Genomic DNA, 21,554 nt, shown 5'->3' with positions numbered 1-21,554 from the left:
TTTCTTTGATGATAATTGCTTGTGAATGCTTTTTTACTTGTTTAGATTAGGTTCTTCTTTTGACTTAGTTTATTATAGTGTTCTTCTTCATCAAACAACTACCAAAAACATAAACAATAATGGGACAAGAGACACAGGATGTAGGCGATCATCCAGGTTCAAAACCTCTCCAACTTGAGAGGAAAACCAAAAACAAATTCTTCTTCTTATAGAGACTTCAATTGACGAATACCAAGACCAAGAGCTTTGACACAACAAACTCTCCAAGGCCAAGTCACAAGACCCTTCTTCATTGCTTCTTCTTCTTGCCCAAGTCAACACAAGTCAAATTGCCTTCTTGCATTGCTAGTCTCTGCTTATCTGAAATTTCGGCTCCTTTCAACAGACCTGCAATGTGTACCTCTACAATTTCGCACGTGTGAGGTGATGGAGAGAGTTTAGTGATGTTTTCCTCCTTTGCTTTACTTGAAGACTTCTCATGGTGATCTCGGCTAGCAAGGGAGCTGGATTGGAGATCCTCTTGATGACTTCCTCAAGGACTGATATGACACTACTGCAGAAATCCTAATTTCTGCCACACGTGTGAGTAGATTAACCCAAAAATAGTGCCAAAGAACTTCGATTTATGTTCCTCCTTCCTTCGCTTGATGATGGGCCATTTCTCTAGTAATTCTCGCTCTTCCTTTTCTGTTTTTATGCTTGACCAAATTCTATCCTAGGTGAGGCCGAGTTGCCCTATATTAGTGATTTGTCCATGAGATATAGGCTGACTTGACCTTGTGCTTAGGTCGTCATGTCTTTCTAGAATCATCCTTATTCCTTTTTGTAGGCAGACTTCAAGAGGTGCTTGTGACGAAGTCTTGGAGGGTTAATGCCTTGAATAATTTCTCTTTTTATAATGTATAACATGCCCAAATGTATCTTCAATCTTTGACATTGACTCAATAGACTATGAATTGATGACCAAACCTAACAACTCACAATGGGAGCTTCAACCAAAATAAAATTCCTTGAGCGTGAAACCCATAACTCAAGCATTACAAAAGAATTTTATTTTCTTCTTTACATCAATTACATAAAATCATGATTACACATGCTATTATGAAGATTGAACCTAGTTACATTTTTCAACAGAATACCACTTTTGATAACTTACTATTCAAATCAGGGTAACCCATTTTTCTCTTTTGTTAAATCAGAATAACCCATTTTTCTCTTTTGTTAAATCAGGATAACCCATTTTTCTCTTTTGTTATTCTTTACACACTGCGATGGGACATTGATTGCATCAATTGATTGTAGCATGTTTTCCTTATCTAGATTTAGAGTGGTAATGTGAAGGAAGTCACCTTTGGAAAAGTTTGTTCATTTTTCACCCTGAGGTCTAGTGTTGGAACCTGGGCTCTGATGCCACTTGTAACACACCCCAATCCCTAATCTAATCCAAGAAAGGTGGTTGCCAGATCACTTGAATCTCATGTTTTGGTTACAAGGATGGGGTGACCAATTTTTCTTCTTCTTTTTGTTTGTAGTGAAGCACTAATAAGACTATTGTCAGAAGCAACTTCGTAGGCAACATTATCATCCAGTAAAATTAAAGCCAAAGCATGAGATGGTTATCCTATCTAGGGTCCAAGGAACAACCTCTCAATTGCTCTACAAGAAATGATATAACCTTAGCTCTTTCCTAGCTAGCAAGCAAATCCTTCAAGGCACATGGGCCAACTTAATGCAAATGGAGGACTTCTCAGCAGTAGAAGAAGATTGTACCAACTTCTCTTCTTGGTCGATATCCTTTTTGGCTTGTCACCATCTCTTCCTTAGTTAAAGATTAGGTATTTCCAATGACAAACCCCGTGCCCCGGAAGGTTTAAGGACTCTTTTGCACGAGTAATTAGCCATTCCATTGCGGACTAAACCTGATTGCCGTGTACATTCCTTGGGGTTTCTTCTACCTTTCCCCTTTGAGAATCCCATTTTAGTAATAATTGCAATGGTTGAATCATCAAGGGGTGGTATAATAGCTTGCATGCCTGCATTATTGCCTCCTGTAATTTTGTCATCAACTCATGAATAAACATGCTTCATTATGGGACAAACTGAAGTAATGAATTTCACCTTGCTCTGGGGATACAGGGAAGGTTCTATACATGGAAAACTACCTCCAAGAGTAGGTACTGTTATACTTGGGCATAGAAATGATTCCTTTGTGAAGATACTCTTTCGTTCTTTCTCCCACGAACTATTTGAGGTGAACCTTGCCCCAAGTAGAATTTCAGAGTAATTGGCGTTTGTGCATCTCGCTCTCACTTATATATTTTACAATTTACTTAATGGAGAGCAATAAGCTCAATAAAGAGCATGGGAGGGAGTTAACCCCAAGCTTAATAGGGTCAATAAGGCCGACTACAATGGACAACAAATGTAAAAGAGGCACTAATTAAAACATTCTCAATAAACGCAACACTCATCTATAAGTAAGCTATCCTACTGTACAAATCACTGATTTGATACAATAGCTAGTATCTGAACTCCACTGTATTCCTATATTTCGAATGTCATGCAGGACACCAACTCAATATTATAACGTCTAGAAGCCCATCCTGAGATCAACTTCAAGTGTAGGATATGACATGGATAATCCAAAACGCATATTAGTAGAACATAGAAGGTTTGTGCGCTATCTAGCCATAGCATGTATGGTTTACTCATTTGGCGAGCGTGTACTGTCCTTTGAAATGATAGGCGATATTTAACCACTCATTGTGCTATCAGTCCATATCAAACTACCATGCATACTTAGATTTAGAACTTATACAAATTGTCCAGGCATGTTTGATTATCATTGTCAATATGTCACTCGGTATTGTGGAATTTAGGATGGGCACTCAGACATAGTCGCCGATTCTCCTCTTAACCATTATTAGGCTGCTATTGCAGTTGTCACCCCCTAGCTCATGAACACTGTCCTAATGACCAAACATTCTGGGATTCTAGAGATCTAATATGACCTCCACCCTTTTAGCATAACAACGTTCAGGTACAGGGATTCCAAATATCTAATCTGCCCTCCACCCTTTTGGCATAACAATGTACAAGTGCAGGAGTCTAAAGATCTAATCCGACCTCCACCCTTTGAGCATAACAGAGTACAGATGCAGGGAGTCCAAAGATCTAATATGATCTCCAACCTTCTGGCATAGCAGTGTACAGGTGCAAGGAGTCCAAAGATCTAATCCGACCTCCACCCTTTTAACATAACAATGTACAGGTGCAGGGATTCCAAAGATCTAATATGACCTCCACCCTTTTCGCATAACAATATACAGGTGTAGGGATTCCAGAGATTTAATCTGACCTCCACCCTTTCGGCATAGCAATGTACAGGTGCAGGAAGTCCAAAGATCCAATATGACCTCCACCCTTCTGGTATAGCAGTGTACAAGTGCAGGGAGTCTAGAGATCTAATTCGACCTCCACCCTTTTCGCATAACATTGTATAGGTGCAGGGAGTCCATAGATCTAATCCAACCTCCACCCTTCTGGAATAAGAATGTACAGTTGTAGGGAATCCAGAGATCCAATCCGACCTCCACCCATTTGTCATTAAGGGACTCTAGATGCAAAACCCTCCACCTTTAGGTTTACTGTAGCAATATCTCCACCCTGCATAGGGAATCCAGAGTCTACTAATGTCCTCATTGAGGAAGTCTAATCCAAGGCAGCCAATAGCCTCCACCCTTTAGCCAATGAGGGGTTCTAAAGGTAAGGCCTCCACCCTCAATCAGTCCCAGATCTACTTATCCATTGATCATAAGCTAACCGACTGTAGCTTAGCAAGTAGTACCTGGACACCCACTTCCATAGATACAATAATGGAAGTCAAGCAAACTGTCTCGTTGAAAGCAAAATACATAGTAATAGCCTAATATCCCAGCTACTACAAAGAATAGGCTACACAATTGTCTGACCCTATGGTTTTGTGTTTCAATGATGCCTCCAATAGGGAACAACGTCATTGCAATAACATGCATTGCCCCAACTAATAACATGTTGAGTTGATTATGTCCAAACTGTAAAATCCCTCCTTGGAGATTCCTTGGCTTTGGGAATTTTTTTTCTCTTTTATTGCTAAATTTTCCAGTGGTGGATTCTATCAAACAACTTGATTGTATAGTGCCGTAGGTACGTTTTTATTTTTTTATAGGTTTGATTTCATTAAATAAACATAGTGAATTAGGTGCATCAAAATACGTTTCCAAGGGTTTTAAATGACATTCTCAATGCCTCAACGTGTACTCACAGGTCTCAAGATGATGCTATGCCTCATATTTAAAACCCAGAAAATAACATAAAAGTGATATTTGGGAAATGTTGCCCATAGGCTAGTCATTTCTCATTTAAAAACTTGTATGCATAAGGATCAGATTAGAGAGTTGGTACCTGGCCATAGGTAGCAGCCTCAAGTGCAATTGGAAACACCAATAAAAGTAACACTCCCCAACTGAGTTGACATATATATATATATATATATATATATATATATATATATATATATATATATATATATATATATAACAATGTGCATCCAGTATGTATTCTAGGCACGTCCAATGAAAAAATAAAGAGATAACACTTGTATTGATTCATATATTAGTCATACCATGAGTACTTTTGCTTCAAATACCCTAATGTAGATGACAAAGACCTCTATTATGTCCAACAATGTTATTTTTTGGTATTTTTTTTCCGAAGAAGAAAATTCATAATTTCTATTATAAGAAATTACATGCTGTTGATGCCCATAGGCATATGCTGTAATGTGGTTTTCACCACTGATCAAAAAGCAAAATTTACATATAGGTACCCGCAAGGATATAGTAATAGGTTCAATGTCCATCATAGTAGTGCATATTCGCTATACAAAACAGATCAAGCTGGAATATACTGAGATGTTATTTTTTGGTATGTTCTATGCTTAAGAGCAATTTACTTCAATTTTTCTTACTAGCCCAATATCAATATCCAGTTTAGCAATCACATCAGCATGATAGTAAAATGTAGATAGAACATAAACATAAACAGTGGAAGACAAGCCAAGACAAGAGGACACAAGATGTGGCACTAGGACAAACCCCAATGTGGGGAAACCCTTGATCAAATATTCTTTAGTCTTCAATAGTTCAGCAGAGAGAGAGAGATAGAGTACAATGATTTAAAATCAATACTAACTTGCCAAATAGGAGATCAAAGATCTTCACCATGAAGATGACATAATGAAGTTCCAATTCTGGTACCAAGGATTGCAGTTCTGAATACTGGTTAGGGCATACTTATCAACCCTCAATCTTTAACTGATTTCAGCATATCAAGCCTCTAGAGCTATGGTTCTCCAAGGTGAGACCCTTACACCACCACGTTGCTCCTTGTTGGCTGAATAACCCTCAACGCAACACTTATAACAACTTCATGTTGTTGGCTATGGCCTACGGCCTAGCTCAGCAAGTCTGGGCCTGATTAGGGCATAAAACACAATTTCCTAGCAACCCCAAAATATGCCATATTGCCTTCAATTAATGCGGTTGTCCTCCAAGGGAAGGTTGCCCCCTTCGCTATAATTCAGAGCAACCTTCTAGCCCTTAACAATGGCTCTACCCTCCTCTCATTACAACGGCTTCCTACAACCTTAGAACAGGCCTGCGACAACCTTTCTAGAGGATTGTTCCATCCTCTATGAGCCCTCAAACAACTCCCTTTCTCCTCGCCTTCTAGCAAGATACTCGGCCTCCTTTCAGCCCTTCAGTCTTCCTGGAATGGCTTCGGAACAACCCTATTTCACCCACGTTGAATGCCTCTTTTGTTGTGACCCTAAGCTTCAAACTTCGACCTTTCTCCCTACAAGAGCACCCAAGAACAACACTCAACCAGTCACCCAAACAACCTCTCTTTCCCATGCTGTACCTATAACATCCACATTGTTTCTAGGGCTTCTTTCATGTTGTCTTATGGCTCCTCTTGATTGCGGCTAAGGCTTCTTCCTGCTGCGGATTAAGGCCTTCTTTTGTTGCGGCTAGAGCTCCTCTCTTTGACTGCGGCTAGGGCTCTTCTTTGACTGCGGCTAGGGCTCCTTGGATCACTACGGCTAGGGCACCCTCTTGACCTTTCTTTCCACCACGTCCTCCGTGTGAGAGTACGTCGCAATCACCCTCTTGAACTTTCTTTCCATCGTGTCCTCCTTGTGAGAGTACAAACCCAAACGAGTGGAGAGAGAGATCATGAGTGATGTGCTCCTCAAATGACTTGAGGTACCCTCTATTTAAATGCAACGTTGAGGTTGAGTTGGGGGTAATTTGCTTGCTGGCCGACCTTGACAAATTGTCAATAATACAAATAAATTCATATCTCCATAAATACATGTCGGAATTGGATAATCTTTAGATCAATCCTACACCTCTCTGAGAGAGGAATCCAAGAAACATATCATCTGCCATAAATAAGGTGACTTGCATGGAGTTTGGCCCTAGTTGCCAATTTTAACAAACAAGGATAAGTCTAGTCTTGCCAAGCCAAAAAGCTTTCCCACACTACATAAAATGTGTTAGATGACATTCACGCATAGGAAATACCAGAAATGGTTGGCACATTTAACAAACAACAACACGACCCCTTTGTAAGTGTGGTTAGGCTCTGTTAATGCATATACCCGGTCTAGCATCCAATACGCACCCCAAAAAGTGGAGACTTTGTTCAATAGTGGAGACATTGACTAGGGATTTGAGCTGCTTCTTCCACAATAGAAATTGAACTACTTCTATTAATGACCCTTGGCTTGGTAACAGTGAAACTCGTGTTGCTAAACCCCATAATTTGTTCTTGTTCCATCTCTGAGGACTCAGTCATTATTTTGGAAGATAAGACCAACAAAAATAGGAAAGGAACTCGTTCTTCTCCAACAATGACAATGGCATCAGTTTTGAACTGAGCCTTTAGCCTCCAAGGGCATCAAGTTCTCTGAAGTCTATACATTCAGTCTTCCTTTCAACCAATCTTCAAGAAATGGCTCTTATATTGTTTTAGCTACCTTATTCATAAACTCGTTGGCTTTTCCAAGGTATGAGAAAACTTCATATTTTTTTTGGTCACCTTCTGAGACTTCTCACCCTTTGTTACTATCAACCTTGAGGCCTTTCAGCCCTCAACAACTCAGACTGAGGCTTTCTAGGTTTGTGGCCTAAATCTTTTCCTTAACACAACTGTCGAGAATATATGTTTCTTTCTGTTTGTAAACTAAGGCACTCAACGTTCTTGAGGACTTCGGTCCTCCCATAGACAAGAATAGAAATATTAGTAGTTGATCATCCTTCTTTCAATAGATTTTAGGCTAGGGCAAAGCTTGGCCATCAGAGGAAAAAAATACTTGGTAGTTTCTCTTCAATGTTTGGTCTCTTGGCCTTCTTCAAGTCTCTTTGGTGGCTGCTCTGACACCATACCTTTGAAACCATGTTGATTTTTCAGGACTTTCTAGACTGATAACTACTTCCAATTATTTCATTAATTTAACTTGTGTTACATTCATCATTAAGCAATTATACATAGAAAATCTTTAACAGTGAAACAATAAAGCCAGTAGGATCATAAAGAGAAAACCAAACAAGAGACACAAAATTTATCCTGGGAAAACTCTAACCAGGGAAAAATCCAACAACCTTTTATGAGAGAAGATTTCCAATTCAACAAGAGATACAATCTGATTTTCCAGTAAAAAACAAAGTCAAACCGACTAGTAACCAAACCCAGGTCAAACCTTGTCAAACAGAGATAGATTTGTCCTCCTGCCCAAAACTTCGGTCTGCTACCTAGAAACTCATCCAGCTGCCCAAAATTTCGGTCCTCTTATTTTGCCTCAGATTCATCCTCCTTCTACCTTAGACCATGTTTCAGATTATGCCTCAGATTCGTCCTTCTTATGATTCGAATTGGATGCCCAAATGGAGAGGACGAATGCCAATATATAGATGTTGAATGAGCTAAATAGGTGTGTCCCTTCACTGGCACCGACTTGAAGTCGACCTTACATTTGGAGGTCAAACATCAAAATTTTCTTCTTTTGAAGCCGACTTGGAATCCACATATATATATTTATCATTTTCTTGTATATTTGGAGGGCTAAAACTTGATTATGAAGTGCTAAAAGTTGATTCTGAAGACCAACCATAACTACAAAATTCAACAGATCTTTCATGAGACTTTTGGTGTCCTTTTAAGATTTCTCATAAGATATTTTGATCTTTATTTAATATTTTATGTTTTAATTTTTGTTTGGTTTAGTGGGTGGGAGATAAATGTAGGTCTTAGAAATCATAAGATATTTTGACCTTTATTTAATATTTTATTGGTTTAATTTTTTTTTGTTTAGTGGGTGGGAGATAAATGTAGGTCTTAATGCTCCAAGATTCCATAAATGTATTGGTAAAGGTGAATGTTGCAAATGTTGCGGTGTATCTATCGTCCCATACATGCCTTTGTCTAAATTAAAGGCATCTTACACTATTGGTCATGTGTTTGTTTAATTATAAATACGGTGCAATGCAGGTAAAAAGAACATAGAGGATCACTAATGAAATTACTAAAATATATTCATAAGAGAGGCATTCTAGTGTAGTGCAGGGACAAAGGTGGAAGTGAGTTTTCTTTTGGTGCAAAATCCATTCATAATCTGCTATAGAATCTTCTTGTTGCAAACACTTTAGTTCTTTTCTCTCCTTACCTATTTAGGTTTATGATTTTTGGTGTTTGAGTAAGATGTATCTTTTGGTGCATAAGGTTATTCATAAGACATTTTAGATTTTGCTTAGGATTTCAGATAAAATATTTTGATCTTTGTTTCATATTTCTCACAATATTTTGTGTATTTAATACTTTTCGTAATATTTTCTAGTCTCTATTTAACAACGCTCTATATTTTGATGTGCAGGGTGCCCTTGGTTAGCGATGGACACTTTTGGGGTTGTAAAGCATACTCTTGTTTGTCTTGTTATGTTTTTTCTTGTTTTTCCTTTTAATTGTTGGTCTTATTTTTTGCTATCGTCGTTTGGGGTTGTAAGGCATACTCTTGTTTGGCTTGTTATGCTTTTTCTTGTTACTGTTGTGGCTCTATCTTTTGACTTTATGAGCATGGCCATGCTAATTTGTGGTTTAGTATTTTATTTTTCTTATGTTTTGATTTATTTTTCTTTTTCGATTCAATGTGTGGAGAAATCAAGGAATACCTTAACAACCCATAGTGTGGGCTTAGGGATGATGTGGAGTCCATATTGTAGTGGGCAAAGACGAAGATGTATGTAATTGGGGAATTTACTTGTTTATGGGCAAAGGCAAAAGAGGTATGTATAAGGGGAATTTACTTGTTTGTTACTACATAATTAAATGGTTTTATGCTCATTTTAATTTAACTCATTTGTTGGTTCATCATTATATCATATGCGCCTATTCATGCCCATTTTAATTTAACTCATTTGTTGGTTCATCATTATATCATATGCGTTTACTGAAATTTAGATGCAATATAGAGTTAGAAAGGCGAATGAACATTGATGAAACTATTGAATATCTTTTTGTCAGGAACATGTGGAGCACTATAGAAGAAGTAGAAGCAAAGGTAGAGGATGAGTTATCTTTTGGTGCAAGACTCATTTATGTTCTACTATAAAATCCTTTTAGTTTAGATATAATGTTTCCCTAGCATCCTTACCAATTTGGGGTTTATAATTTTTGGTAGCATAATATGTACTATTAAAATTAGATGCATATTATATTATTTGGAATTCTCTTATTTATTAAATGTATAGTGCAAATGCAAGTAAAGAAAGATGGACGAGTAAAGGTGGAGAAGCAATGTCGAAACTTTTGAAATATTTTTATGTAAGAGAGACTTGGAGTGATGTAGGAGAGTTCAAAGGTAGAGTGTGAGTTCTCCTCTTCAATGCTATTGTTCTCCTCTCTCCTTCCTTATTTAGGGTTTATGATTTTTTGGTCATTGAATATTCAATAAAATGTACTTTTGCATAATATTACTGATAATTTTTTTTCTTGGCTTATGATTAAGATTTCATAATATCTTTCAATGTCTAGTTAAACTTTAATATATCTTAAATATTTTTGTTGTTTGTCTTGAAACTTTTTGGTCTTCATTTAATATTTTATGGTTTGATTTTTGTTGGATTTAGGACGTGGAGATATAGAGGTAGGTGCTAGTGATGGTGCAGATTGCATAGGTGCATTTGGTGAAGTGGAAGACTAAGCAAGAGGAGTAGGTGGGTATGGTATCATGTGTGTCTATTTAAATTAAATGCATTCTATATCATTTGGGATTTATTTATATAGTGAGTGCAATGCAAATCTAGGTGGAGCAGATATTTAGTTTTGTGTGCAGGAGACTTGGAGAAGTGTAGGAGAGTGCAAAGGTACAAGGTTAGTTCTCTTTTAATTCCGACATGGATATTTTCTTGTTTCAATACAATGATTCTCCCTCCTTTGTTATTGAGGAATTATGTTTTTGTTTATGCATAGTTCCATCTATATGCTTATTTAAATTTTAGGCATCTTATGTTATTTGTCATTTATCTTGTTATTGACATAATGCAATGCAGGTAATGTAACATAAAAGGTTACTAAATAAACTACTAAAATGTCTTTGTGAGGGAGAGATTGCAATAGTGTGCGAAGGTAGAGGTGAGTTCTTTTTTGGTGCAAATGTCCATATATGATCTGCTATTACCTATTTACCTATATATGATCCTTCTTCCTTACCTATTTTGGGTTTATGATTTTTAGTCTTTACATAAGATGTACTTTCTAGTATATAATATTGCTCATAATATTTTTGGTCATTCTTTGATATTACTCTTAAGATTTTTCAATGTATATTTCATATATCTTACAACATTTTATGTGTATTTCATATTTTTGCATGTTATTTAATTCAGTGCAATATAATGCATAAAGTGGATTATGGAGGATCATCAATGAAACCACTAAAATATATTTATGAGAGAGGTAAAATGTAGAGGTAGAGGTAAAGGTAGATGAGAGTTTTTTTTGGATGCTAAATTTGTGTATGATTTGCTATGAAGTTCTTCTATGAAATACGACAATTATCCTCTTCTTACCTATTCAGGGTTGATGATTTCTAGTGTTTACATAAGATATACTTTCTAGTGCATAAGATTACTCAATATATTGTTGGCTTTATTTAATATTTCTCCTAAAATATTTTTGATATTTGTTTCATATTTCGCACAACATTTTGTGTATCTAATATTTTTCATATGTTTTTGGTGTATAGGGTGTTCGTGGTTGGCCATTGACACATTTTGGGGTTGCAGATCGAAGTCTTAATCTATTGTTTCTCTCAACTTGTTTTTTGTTTTATTTTGGTGTTTTTTGCAATTGTTGGTTGCATCTTTTGCTATTGTAGTATTTTCCACTTTTATGGATTTTGTTTTTTTTTTTTTGCATTTATGAGCATGGCCATGCTAACTTGTGGCTTGACATTTTTTTTTACTTTCATTCTTTTTTCTTGGGTGGGTGAGGAGATTAAATAGGTCCTTACAACCCATTTTGTGGGTATTGAGTGTAGTTGGAAAAAGCGATGGATGTTTGTATTGAGTAATTTACTTGTTCACTACTACATAATTATATAGTTCCATGCTTGTTTTAATTTAACTCATTTGTTGCTTCATAATCATATCATATGTGTTTGTTTAAATTTAAAGGAAACGTAGATTAAAGAAGGTGGAGGAGCATCGATGAAATCATTGAATATCTTCGTGTGAGAGATGTGGGGCAGTATATCAAAGGTAAATGGCTTTGAGGGTGAGTTATCTTCTAACATAAAGGGTGAGTTCCTTTCTTTCGTTTTTCCATTGATATTTCTTAATTTTTTGCATTTGTGAGCATCACATGCTAATTTGTTTTGCTATCAAGTCCTCTCTTTAAGAACATTGGTTTGCCTCCTTTTTCACCTATTTAATGTTGACCATTACTCATCAACTCTATGGTAAGATTTCTCATAATATTATTTAATATTTTTCATAAGACTTTTGTTGTTTCTCTTAAAATTTTATGATTTATGTTTAATATTTTTTGGTTTGGTTGGGTAGTTTGTGAAATAAAGGTGGGTCCTAGCGTTGATGTAGATTCCATAGGTGCATTAGGTGAAGGCGAAGGCTAAGAATTATGAGGTATATATGATTCCATGTGTGCTTATTTAAATTAGATGCATCTTATATTTTTTGTGATTTATTCATTTATTGAGTGCATTGCATTGCAGATAAGGGAAGGTGTAGAAGCATTAATGAAACTATTGTTTACTGAGTGCACTGCAATGTAGATAAAGGGATGTGGAGACACATTGATGAACCTATTGAAATATCTTTGTGTGGGAGAGCTATGGGACAATTTAGAAAAGTGCAAAGGCATGACACAAAGGGTAAGTTTCCTTTTAATTTTGTTACGAGTTTCTTTTTGTTTCAAATTTGATGGTTCTCCTCCCTCCTTACTTATTTAGGGTATACAATATTTGGTTTTCATAATATGATTTTTTACATAAAGTTACTAATAAATTTGTTATTTCTCACACTACATTCAATATTTGTTTAATATTTCTAATGCAAATTTCGTTTCCATTGTACTATTTTTCATAAGATTTTTCGGTCTCTATTTAATTTTTCTGGTTTGGTTTTTTTTTTTTGTGTTTAGTGAGTAGGGAAGTTAAAGTAGGTTTTACTCCAACAAAATTGTGCACTTCTCGAGATAAAGTCCAAAAGCTCAAGTGTGGGATCTTGTGTACCCAAGAGGAAGCCAATTGTCACTTCACCAACTTTCTCACTTCTGGTCGACTCCCTCTAGATCAACTAAGGTTCTCCCTACTAGATCTCATGGATTTAATGTCATGGTCCAACCAAGTCAATAGTTCCATAAGGCTTCTACTTCAAATATCACCGATCAAAGGATTGAACCATTAGGTTTTAAGGTAGATAGGATTGCTAGAGTTCTTTTGGGTAATTTCTAGGTTTGAGTTCAAAGAAAAAGGTCACCAATGACACAAAATCACGGAGTGAAACACCAACAAAATAGTTTAAATGATTTATGAGGACAATGGGTGATGGAGGATAGAAGTATAGTGCCTTAACTTGCCAATGTATTTTGGGGGCATATGGGATCAAGGAGCAACACAATTGGAGAGAAATGGAGTAGATTTAGCTTCAAAGACCAGAACAAACTAACTTTTGTGCTCTAGAGTTTTCACTTAGCGTTCTTCGATCTTCAAAGATGGGATAAGGGAGAGAGAGCTCCGCTTAAGTCATCTCAAAAGAGCTTGATGAGAGGTCCAAAGATGCTTGGAGCAAATTTACCTTAAAGGACTAGTGCAGACTAACTTGTGTACCCTAGAGGCCTGGGACTACCCACAATTTTTAAGGATAAATAAGAGAGGGAGTTTCACTTAGGTCACCTCAAAAGAGTTAGATGAAAGTATTGTTGAAGGAAGATAATGAGATAAAAATACCAACAAAACTATGGTAAAGAAAAATCTATCAAAATTCACCAATAACCATTCATGAAAATGTCTATCCACATCAAGATCTACCAGTATCTATCAAGAGAGAACTATTCATATAAGTGCAACTTCTCATGAATTCGTTCAACTCATCCATGGATAGCCAAAATTATGAAACAAGAGGAAATTTTAGACTTTGCTAAGGGATTTCTTATAGAGGAGGTGCTCAACTTCCCTTGCATTAAAATATTAATTTTCTAGGCTAAAAGCTCCTACTCTAGGCTATGGAGGGGAAAAATGCCCTCTTCTTTAATTAACTAATATAAAGTACAGAATTTGAGGGGGATTCATTCCAAATGTACAAAGCAAAGGGGCACAAGCCCTCAAAAAGTGACCCATCTCCATAAATGAGGGGAAAATAGGGGCCGTTAGCACAACATCTAGTCTTCCAAGGTCCTTCAATGGTGGAAAAAATCTTCAACCTTCCACCAAACTCCTTTGGTCTCCCTTAAATGTGGGTGCACAAACTCCCAACCCACATTACATCCAATGCATCATTCATAAGGGCTTCTAAAAGGGCTCATTCCTCTCACCCCAAGTTGCAGGAAACATGGAACCCCCCTCTTGTACCTGCCACATTTTGGTATGGAAACACGAAATGTGGCTGAAATTCATTTTAGGCACCAAACCCCATGTTTCAGCATTTGTACATTGCATTTCGACATCCATACAACACATGCGGGGCAGTACGACATGTTTGTGTGGCACGTGTGGGCTGAATGCAAATTATTTTAAAAAAAGAATAATTTATGAGTGGTGTAGCCTAATATTCAATAGTAGGGCCCTACTTATACTATGCAATTAATGGGGCAATGTTAGATGTATGTTATGTAATCAATGGTAATGTTAAATTCTTAAAGTCAAAGCCCTTTTAATTAAATTTTTAACATTACCATTAATGGACTCAAGATGTTTGAGAGTGGTTCCAACCTCATTGGATTTCATATGGAAAAAGTAGAATTTTAGATCCCAACCCAAATTCAGCAAACTTAACAGTTTTTAGAATTTTAGGATTGAGGGATTGCAACGTTCCATAGGATTTTGTCATATACAAGGGTATGTAACTAGCATTTAATCAAGAGCACCAAGCCTGTGAAAATTCCTAGATCTAACAATCTCAAGAATCCTATTGCAACCAACTGAATCCACTTCACCTAGATTGTAAATTACATTACAAACTTATTTCATATTTCTTCATGAAACATTGAGGTAAATTACTGAAGCAACCTACACCAAACTAAATATGATTTTGAAACATAGAAACTGAGCAAGGAAATACAAACACATAGAACACCGTTATTTTTGGATAAATGTCCTTGGAAAAAACCAATGCGGGAAAACTGGTGCAATCTGAGTACATCTATGGATGCCCAATTGGCAATCCAAACAACAAGAAAATCTCACAGAAATATTCCCTAAGCAACCTCGGCACTCATGTTGCCTGCACTCGTGTCACTGCACTCGCGAGTTCCTGCATTGGCACGTTCCTGTACTTGCGAGTTCCTGCACTGAGAATAATTCAGCCTCTTGCTACTGCCTCTCCGGATCTGGAAATCTTCCTCTGGATCAGAATTTCCTCCTGAGAACTTCTCACTTCAGAAATTCGATCTCTTGATCTCTTGGTGTGTTTTCCAAATGACCCTCAAGCCCCTTCTTATATCTTCTTGTTGGACAACCAACGACCTAGATTAACTCCTAATCAAAGGCTCATATCATTTTGACTTGATCTCTGATTTTATCTAGAAGATTCACCCACAATTAGATTAATACCCATTAATATTTTAATTTTCCCAAGTTTAGACTTAGGAACTCCATTAAAAATATTGATTATTTAATATAATCGTCTCTGGGTAGAATTTCCCAAAATGATTTCTAGGTTCTTTGGAATGCATGTGCCCTAGCCTCCTTGCAAAATTGAGGCTTAGAGCACATTTGATGCTACCCCAAATCAACACTCCCTCTTAGCGAGGAATGTGCTCTAGCAATATACTGCTACTGCATATTGCTCTGACTTTGAAGCGTCATCCTCTGTGCTGCTAATGTCTGACATGTTGTCCACCAACGACTGCTCTGTTGCTGCTATTGTACTACTGCCTTTGACACTTCCACTGCCAATGCTACATTTGTACGACAACTCCCTCTCAGATGCTGCATATGCTATGTTGCTAACAGTCCCATTGCTACCACTGCATTCCTACTGCAACTCAGTTGCTGAGAGAAGCAACTGAAAACACCCAAAACTGGATAAGTATCCCGTGGATACACGTCGGTGTTGAAAGCCTGATTGCTGCTAGTCCCACTCTGTCTTCTGAAGCCACTGCGTTGTTGAAGCTCAGCATTATGCCTCCATGCACTGCTGCCTCTCTGCTTTGCGCTGCTCAAGTTTCGGCGCTGCTAACTACTGCATCTATTGCTCTAACACTCCATGGCACCAACTGAAAACTCCTCAATCTCGCTACTACTGATCATGGGCTCCCGTAGCAAGGTGAGGATCTAAGAGGTGGGTTCCTCAAGGATCGTGCCCATTTGTAGCTCTATCAAACTACAGTTCTATATCAACCCACCTCCCTCCTGGAGGTATCTTAGCTATCATTACGAACTCCTCTTGTTCGATCTTTACGGCTGCAACCTTAGGATTGTGCTTCTCATCCTTGTCCTTTTTCTTCAAGGGACATTGGGATGCATAGTGGCCCATCTCGCCACATCTGAAACACTTCACCTTGGAGACATCCTTCTTTCGTCTCTGTTGCCCCTGTTGCCCCTTTGATGCAAGGCCTGCATTATCCTCCTCTACTTTGGGCTTTGACCCACTGCTGCTGCTGCTTCCGTCAAGTTTGACCTTGACTAGGTCTCTCCTCAACTCTTCTTGTTTTAGAGTTTCCCACATCTCATCCCAATTAGGCAATGTTGCTCTGCCCAGGATACTTTGGACAAAGACTTGCCACTCATTTGAGACAAAATTTAGGACCAGTCTCACTAACTTCGAATCCTGAAGTGTATGCTCTGCAACCGACAACTCATCTCGCGTCTCCTTCAGCTTCGTGAGGAATGGATCCACACGTTCTCCCTTCTGCATTTGCGCAGATCTCAACTTCTGTTCTAAGTACATCTTCCTTTGGTTGGAAGATCCCTAATACAATGTGGCCAAGGCATCCCACATGATACACCATGTGATCCTTGACTCCATCCAGGATCATCCTCTTGGCCTTTGCCATTTCAGCTCTGTACATTTTCAGGTATCTACATTTGCGGGGACATCTACCACACTATCAACATACGTCTTGAGGGCATGCTCATCTAGAAGGAAGGACATTCTAGTTGGAAGCTCCGTCCAACCTGTCCTGATCCCTCAAGCCACTGGTTGCCATATCCTCCGAAAACTGTTGAACAACTCCCTCTTTCTCCCTACTGCGTAGCTTCTAGGCTGGCTTACACACTCCCTGATGGAGCTGGTAAGTCTGCTGCTCCTTTGCTGCTCAACAAATGAGAAATATTGATTTCCTTGGCAAGAAATCACTAAGAAAGTATTCCCTCACTATGCGATTTGCTTCCTTCTTCTGATAGCTTTTATGCCTAGCTCTCATCTTGCAGAAAACTGCGTCCCTCTAGCTCTGTGCTGATGCTCTGCGTGGTTCCCTTTGCCTTGGAAAATTCTCGATACAACAATCTTACCTCTTTGTTAGCTCACAGAGAGAGGGACACCCATGAAAATATAGCCCTATTGGCTAGAACTGCACAATCCCTCAGGGGATTCAAACCGCTGCTTGCTGCAACAAGTTGGCCCTTGCTTCAGTGCTATATCTACTTTTCCTATTTCACATCAACAACTCTAATACCATGAAAAAATTCCTAGATCTAACAATCTCAGGAATCCTACTGCAACCAACTGAATCTACTTCACCTAGATCATAAATTACATTACAAACTTATTTCAGATTTCTTCTTGAAACATTGAAGTAAATTACTGAAGCAACCTACACCAAATTAAATATGATTTTGAAACATAGAAACTGGGCAAGGGAATATAAACACATAGAACACTGTTATTTTTGGACAAATGTCCCCAGAAAAACCCAATGCGGGAAAACCAGTGCAGCAGCTCTGAGGGTTTATTATTATTAAGCAATAGTGAAATCTGAGTACATCTATGGATGCCCAACTGGCAATCCAAACAACAAGAAAATCTGGCAGAGATATTCTCTAAGCAACCCCGACACTCGTGTTGCTTGCACTTGTGTTCCTGCACTTGCGTGTTCCTACACTCGCGTTCCTGTACTCGCGCATCCCTGCACTCGCGTGTTCCTGCACTTGCGAGTTCCTGCACTCGCGCGTTCCTGCACTCATGTTCCTGCACTGGGAATAACTCAGCCTCTTGCTACTGCCTCTCCGGATTTGTAAATCTTTCTCCGGATCACTGTCCCTGCCTGTCTACTGCAAAATATCTCTTTGATTAGAATTTCTTCATGAGAACTTCTCACTTCAGAAATTCGATCTCTTGATCTCTCGGTGTGTTTTCCAAATGACCCTCAAGCCCCTTCTTATATCCGTTTGGACAACCAACGGCCTAGATTAACTCCTAATCAAAGGCTTAGATCATTTTGACTTGATCTCCGTCTTTATCTAGAAGATTCACCCACAATTACATTAATACCCATTAGTATTTTAATTTTCCCAAGTTTAGACTTAGGAACTCTATTAAAAATATTAATTATTTTAATATAATTGTCTCTGGGTGGAATTTCCCAAAACGGTTTTTGAGTTCTTTGGAATGCCTGTGCCCAAGCTTGCTTGCAAAATTTGAGGCTTGGAGCACATCCGATGCTACCCCAAATCAACAAAGCCCTCCGTGTAGCTTAATGTTAATGGCATTGATTGTTGAACTCCTTAGAGGGTGATATCATGAGAATCCCAACATAGACAATGCTTTCAACGATATCTAGGTATCTGTTGTAGCCCTTGAATATTGTTTTCCAAAGTCTCTAACACCTAGCTCAGCCGAGTCATGGAACCCCTTTATGTCAAGACCATCTGCATTTTTCATGCTCCAAATAGAATTGATACTTTTTCTATCAAAGAGATAGAAATACCCGGTGTTCTTTTACCCCCAAATCAAGCCAGGTGGCTTTTCTCTTCATCCTTCAATCCATATCCTTTTGCCTTAACAATTTAACCTTCCCTTCCTACTTTCAAGTTCTTTCAATCTCAACAATCCATCATCCTTGAAAATGCCTCTATTGCCTCTATTATTATCAGAGAATATCAGTCAATCATTTTAGGACCGAGTTAATGAGTATTATAGTTACTGACGGTTGTAACAAAGTAAACAATATGTTGAATGCTCTTTTCAATATTGTTAGGCATGTTTTAGGTTGAGGGAGGACAAGTCTCTAGTAGTAGGTGAACCTTACTTCTAATTGATGGATGACTTCATGCCCAAGAATCCAATGTACCCCTGAATTTCAATGCATATAAAAAGTGTCTCAAGTTTGAATAATATCATGGATGTCTAAATATCTAATTTAAACATATGAACTAACATCGCTTTCTAACTAGAAATATTTCTTATATTCCATACATCTAGATGTCAGTTTTTCCAATTTATATTCTCGCTTATCCAATTTTTCAAGTATGTCAAACGGTTTAAAATTTCCCATAGCACATTCACCTTTGAATCTAAGAACTTAGTGGGTGGTTAAAATAAGTGTTCTGATAACATCAAGAGACAAATATATCTGCAATAGCAATCAAAGCAACATCTTTCATGTGAGTTGGATAAGCATCACATCAATTGTTATGCCCAAGAATCCAATGCACCTTTGAATCTAAGAATTTAGTGGGTGGTTAAAATAAGTGTTCTGATAACATCAAGAGACAAATATATCTGCAATAGCAATCAAAGCAACATCTTTCATGTGAGTTGGATAAGCATGACATCAATTGTTATGCCCAAGAATCCAATGTACCCCTGAATTTCAGTGCATAAATGAAGTGTCAAGTTTCAAGAATATCGTGGATTTCTAAATATCTGATTTAAAGATCTGAATCAACACCCCTTTATAGCTAGAAATTTTTATTGTATTGCATACATCTAGATGTCAGTCTTTCCAAAATATATTCACTTATCCAATTTTTCAAGAAGGACAAACTATTTAGTGCTTTTTTCTTGTTCTTGTCTCACAATTTTTTTTTCAATTTTTCTGGGGTTTTAGCTTTGTAAACTGCATGATTGCTTAATTGGGACATGTTAGAACTATATTTTTGATAGGAAAACAATTTTCTTTCTTGTGAATACATTAATATTGGGCATTCTATCAAATTCCTTGACCTTAAGGAAAGACACGTAAGGTTGGACTTCTTTTCAAGGTTTATTTAATTATTTTTAAATAATCAGGTTTTAAGCAAATAGGAAAAGTTGACACGTAAGGTTGGACTTCTTTTCAAGGTTTATTTAATTATTTTTAAATAATCAGGTTTTAAGCAAATAGGAAAAGTTGACACGTTTAATTTTTTAAGATATTATTTATTTTCAATTCACAAGTTAGGTTGGACTTTTTTTCAAGGTTTATTTAATTATTTTTAAATAGTCAGGTTTGAAGCAAATAGGAAAAGTTGACACATTTAATTTTTTAAGATATTATTTATTTTCAATTCACAAGTTATTTTCACCACATTGATATAAACATTTTTAGGAGGGGATGGAGTGGATGACATTAGAAAGCATGCAAAAAGATATTAGCTAATATCTATATAATTTATTTTTGGTTTGTATGCTCACATTTTTCAGTTTTTTTGGTTTAATTTAGTATATTGTTGGGGATGCATATCCAAATGTTGTAAATACAACCTTTTGATGATTAGTTATATGTACTTCCTTGTGTAGACTATTACGATTGCATGTATGTTCCTTTATGGTAACGTAGAAGAAAATTTTGTGCTTCCTCGAGATATTACAATGCTGGCTTAGGACATTCAGCAAAAGAGGAACCTTACTGCTGCTGAAGGTATTGGAAAAAAGGTATAGTTTAGAACAGTGTAGAAATTATGTTGCAACATGTTTTATGTCATTTTTTGCTAATGAACTTTAAGGAGCTAACATTTTGGATGTGTTCTATGGATTCAATGTTTTTGTAGCATTCTTCGTTTGTATATATGCAACTTGCTTTGGTTTTCAAGAGTGCTATGAATAACAGGGATAGGTGGCGTTCGTGGCTGAGCAGGTTCTTTCCCCACTGGCCTTTGCTTTTATCATGCAACATCCATACAAACTTATTGTTTCTGCAAATCAAGATTTTTAATGTTGCATAAAATTCTTTAGCACAAGTAGCATGGAATTTTGTGAATAATAATGGGTGAGTGTTCCAATCTCTTATCCTTATTCTTCAATATTTTATGCTTTTTGGATTGCATGTATCTCTGGATTTTCAACAAGATTAGAAAATTGCTTTATGTGTTACAGGGATTACAACCCTCTGCGTCCAATGCAAGCCTTAACATATTGATATTGGAGCTATCTTCCTTGCTGCTAAGTCTTTGAAAATTAAACTGACATTAGATGGAGAGATGCCTAGGTGGGAGGATTTTCATGTGACTCCTCACTAGTGTGAGGGTTAGCGAAAACTTATATGCTTTGATATAATTTAGTTTTTTGCAGTGTTCATGTTTATAATAATGCTCAAATTTTGCATAATGTCACCATATCTAAATATGTATTTTGATTGCTCATACACATTAATTGTTGTTAGGCGAGATATATCAGGAAGTAGGGGACTGACTATTGTAAGTGACTTGTCAATTTGTGACATGTAGGCATCTACCCACTACAATTGTTAATTTTTATGCGGAAGTTAGCAGTCAAATGCTGGATCTATATGAATAAACCAAGTCAACATCCACTTCAAATGACATCAACTCTCCTCAAGGTGTGGATAATAAATTA

The 21,554-nt window shown here is 37.2% G+C and overlaps 2 long non-coding RNA genes across 8 annotated transcripts in view; both read left to right on the top strand.

The window, feature by feature from the left end:
• The window catches only part of LOC149201698 (uncharacterized), a 35,833-nt gene extending 26,170 nt beyond the window's left edge, over positions 1-9,663 (top strand). For both annotated transcript variants that reach the window (XR_016253476.1, XR_016253475.1), the window contains one exon: positions 8,975-9,663. This is a non-coding gene — a long non-coding RNA (uncharacterized LOC149201698). The remainder of the gene's footprint in view (positions 1-8,974) is intronic.
• A 196-nt stretch (positions 9,664-9,859) lies between these two features.
• LOC149201697 (uncharacterized) lies at positions 9,860-21,533 on the top strand. 6 transcript variants are annotated; one of them, XR_016253473.1, is made up of 9 exons: positions 9,860-9,958; positions 10,227-10,470; positions 10,650-10,731; positions 10,986-11,055; positions 11,345-12,242; positions 12,332-12,490; positions 20,499-20,633; positions 20,750-20,835; positions 21,075-21,533. It is a non-coding gene; the product is annotated as an uncharacterized LOC149201697 (long non-coding RNA). The 6 variants fall into 6 exon arrangements; XR_016253470.1 differs by having other exon boundaries at positions 10,227-10,731; XR_016253472.1 differs by having other exon boundaries at positions 10,650-12,242.
• Positions 21,534-21,554: the final 21 nt, after the last annotated feature.

Source organism: Pinus tabuliformis, chromosome 2_1 (genome assembly GCF_031772625.1).
Source record: "Pinus tabuliformis cultivar Carrire ecotype Pingquan chromosome 2_1, CPIR1, whole genome shotgun sequence".
NCBI classification, from domain to species: Eukaryota; Viridiplantae; Streptophyta; class Pinopsida; order Pinales; family Pinaceae; genus Pinus; species Pinus tabuliformis.
Note: the sequence above shows the minus strand (reverse complement) of the source record. Positions and strands in the feature narration are given on the sequence as shown.